This window comes from Schistocerca nitens, chromosome 11, assembly GCF_023898315.1.
Source record: "Schistocerca nitens isolate TAMUIC-IGC-003100 chromosome 11, iqSchNite1.1, whole genome shotgun sequence".
Classification (NCBI taxonomy): Eukaryota; Metazoa; Arthropoda; class Insecta; order Orthoptera; family Acrididae; genus Schistocerca; species Schistocerca nitens.
Genome location: NC_064624.1, coordinates 179,924,321 through 179,928,294, shown reverse-complemented (window position 1 = coordinate 179,928,294; position 3,974 = coordinate 179,924,321). Strand labels below are relative to the sequence as shown.

Below are 3,974 nucleotides of genomic sequence, written 5' to 3'. Positions count from 1 at the left end.
CACAAGAAACAGACGTTCAGCAGATTTAATCATGGCAGAATTCGAGGGGACGATGAGCTATGAAATCATGCCCTCTTCAGAATTTTTTAAATTTGCAAAAAAATGATATTCAGTTATAAAAAAAAGTAAATGATAACTAACTGAAACCCTCAGCTCCCGACAGGTGTTGTTGATATACCTCGAAATGTGTGCCCCGACCGGGACTCGAACCCGGGATCTCCTGCTTACATGGCAGACGCTCTATCCATCTGAGCCACCGTGGACACAGATGAATAGCGCGACTGCAGGGACTTGTCCCTTGCACGCTTCCCGTGAGACCCACATTCCCAACTGTCCACAATTCTACATATGTATTGTACCACCTTATAGACATTTGCCCATCCACTCATTACTCGCGCACACTTTGGTGATCCCCGTAAGAGTTTGGGCAACCTGTGCGCATTCGACAGACGAAGGTCAATGGCCGGGTAGCCTTTTAACTATATATATGAAGACAGTAACTCTTCTCGAAAGAACAGAATACTGTTGATAACCGTGCAGCTTTTCCCTGGAATAAATGATGACTAACTGAAACCCTCAGCTGCCGACAGGTGTTGTTGATATACCTCGATGTGGATAGCTGAAAATTTTCCAGGGAATTATTCCAGGGAAAAGCTGCACGGTCATCAACAGTATTCTGTTCTTTCGAGAACAATTACTGTCTTCATATATAAAAAAAAGTGCGAAAAGTTCAGTGAAATATAATTAGAATTAATGTGAATGTGATTGACGAGCCCTTGAAAATGATAAATATTTACTTTTCTGTTCTTTACATGTGTACTTCCCCAAGGGCGACATGATTTTTGTGTGAAATCGCCCGAAAACATCGAAATAGAGACAGAGGAGGCGTTTGGTGATGACGAAATAGGTCGTAGCATACTCAAAACGGAAGTAGAGGAGGCGATTAAGGAGATGAGAAGGAGGGAATGACGACACACCGATGATTTGACTGAAAGGAATCGGAAACGGAGGTGTGAAAGCGCTGACGCAACTCATCAACGCAATTTACGAGACTGGAGAATGGCCTAAGGACCTTTTGGACGTCACAGTGTTTGCTCTCGAGAAGAAACAACAAGCCAAGAAATGCAATGAGTACAGAACAATTAGTCTGATCTCACAAGAATACTCAACGGACGGCTGGAGCACAAAACTGAAAAAGCAATGGGAGAGCACCAGTTTGGATTTAGGAAAGGAAAAGGAACCAGAGACGACATCAGCATGGTGAGGATTTTGTCGGAGAGAGGGACTTAGGTCGTAAGTCCCCTAGAACTTAAAACTACTTCAACCTAAGTAGCCAAACGACATCCATGCCGAGGCAGAATTCGAACCTGCGACCGTAGCGGTCGCGCGGTTCCAGACTGAAGCGCCTACAACCGCTCGGCCACTTCGGCCGGCCGGACTGGCATCATCCATTTAGTGACGTAGTACGATCTTGCAGAAAACATCAGGTGGTAAAGTTTGTGAGGTGTTTGCAGAAAGACTGTTGGATGCACAGAAAAAACAACCAACACATTGATGTGTGTAAATATTAAGCTACCACACACAAAAATATCTGCACATACATCTGTTAGACTCTAGAAAAACTAAAACTCCTCCAGAAAAGGCCATGAAGGCCTAAACGCACCGACCGGCCGCCGTGTCATCCTCAGACCACAGGCGTCACTGGGTGCGGATATGGAGGGGCATGTCATCAGCACAACGCTCTACCGACCATTGTCATTTTCGTGGCTGGTGCCTCTATCTCTCAGTTGAGTAGCTCCTCAGTTTGCCTCACACGGGCGGAGAGCACCCCGCTTGCCAACAGCGCTCGGCAGACCAGACGGTCACCCATCCTAGTCCTAGCCCAGCCCGAAAGCGCTTAACTCCGGTGATCTGACGGAAACCGGTGTTACCGCTGCGGCAAAGCCGTTGGCTGTTAGACCCTACCGTAAAGGAAAATTCGCGCACTCAGATTTCGCACTGCGATTCCTCACATACTGGCAATGCAAATATATGTCTCAAAATTTCGTCCTGCGGATATTTCGGGCAGAAAGGTTCGCCGATGACATTGTAATTCTGTCAGAGACAGCAAAGGGAAGAGCAGTTGAACGGAATGGACAGTGTCTTGAAAGGAGGGTATAAGATGAACATCCATAAAAGCAAAACGAGGTTAATGGAATGTAGTCGAATTAAGTCGGGTGACGCTGCGGGAGTTAGATTAGGAAATGAGACGCTTAAAGTAGTAAAGGAGTTTGGTATTTGGGGAGCAAAATAACTTATGATGGTCGAAGTAGAGAGGATATAAAATGTAGCCTGGCAATGGCAAGGAAAGCGTTTCTGAAGAAGAGAAATTTGTTAACATTGAGTATAGATTTAAGTGTCAGGAAGTCGTTTCTGAAAGTATTTGTATAGTGTGTACCCATGTATGGAAGTGAAACATGGACGATAAATAGACAAGAAGAAAATAGAAGCTTTTGAAATGTGGTGCTAGAGAAGAATGCTGAAGGTTAGATGGGTAGATCACGTAAGTAATGAGGAGATATTGGATAGAATTGGGGAGGAGTTTGTGGCACAACTTGAGTAGAAGAAGGGACCGGTTGGTAGGACATGTTCTGAGGCATCAAGGGATCACAAATTTAGCATTGGAGGGCAGCGTGGAGGGTAAAAATCGTAGAGGGAGACCAAGACATGAATACACTAAGCAGATTCAGAAGGATGTAGGTTGCAGTAGGTACTGGGAGATGAAGCAGCTTGCACAGGATAGAGTAGCATGGAGAGCTGCATCAAACCAGTCTCTGGGCTGAAGACCACACCAACAAGATTTGTGTACTGTTATAAATAATTTTAGCTATTGTACGCCAGTTTTGTTCCTATTTACGACATCTGCCTCATCTCTCCCACCCATCTACCACATTATGACACCTCTCCCTCCCCCAAAAGCCGTTCCGCCCCAAGTGTTACGTTTTGCTAACAGAGTTTTGTGTTTATACTTTAGTTTCTCTATTTCTTTCCACTTTCTGTGTATTTAAAACCAAACTGCCCACCTTCTCTCTCCTCCCCCCCCCCCCCCCCTCCCACACAGTCTTTCTTCTTTTTGGTCTATTACGATTGCACTGCTGTACAATCAGTCTGGCATATAGCTGGATTTCCCTGGTGTAGATGGTTATTTATGTGAACCTATTAAATTTGATAGGTAGAACATTGTCACATAGTAGCTTACAGTTGCTGCTCCTGCCACTTGTTATATTCAGTAACCTGCTGTTAGTAGGTTCCAGTCAGTACGCTAATTTCAATAACATGCAGTAACTGGCAATACTCAGGTGGTCATTAATTTGCTATTCATAACCGTAAACCGTTAGTAGTATTTTGCACACTGTACCTTGGCCATACACTGTTGATCTTAGTTTAGTTCGGTATATGGAGGGTGCGAATTTTAAGTTGACAAACCAGAATAACTCGAAAAATAAGCTTCACACGAAAAAATGTGTAGAATCCAAAGTTGATTATTTTCTGCTGGTGCTAAAATTTGCCCGCCACCCCAGGCCCCCAACGGGGTGGGGCGGTAGGAAACTTTAAAATTTCAAATGGGAACCCCCCATTTTTTTTATTGCAGAATCAGATTGTACACAAAAAACTACGTACATTCTGTCTTAAACATTTGTTTCGCTTCTTGGTAGTTGGCGCTGTAATTCGAGAAAATCCATGTTCTCATTTCTGCGTGGAAAATACTTGTGGATAAATAAAAAACACTTGTTTACTTCGTAAATTTTGATTCACTAAAACTAAGACTCTCCCTGTCTCCCCATAGGATGGGGTTTGAGAGAGAGGAATTAGAGTTTTACAAATGTCCACCCAAATATTAATTTTTTTCCGCAGATTCGGATAAGTTATGTTTGTTTCGTGTCCACACAACTTTAAATTATAAAACAAATCATCTGACTAGCTAACTAACTAAC

At 43.6% G+C, this 3,974-nt stretch overlaps 1 pseudogene; it reads right to left on the bottom strand.

Annotated features, from left to right (window-relative positions):
- Nucleotides 1-1,834: 1,834 nt before the first annotated feature.
- LOC126214016 (5S ribosomal RNA) lies at nucleotides 1,835-1,952 on the bottom strand (annotated as a pseudogene).
- Between the last annotated feature and the right edge of the window lie 2,022 nt (nucleotides 1,953-3,974).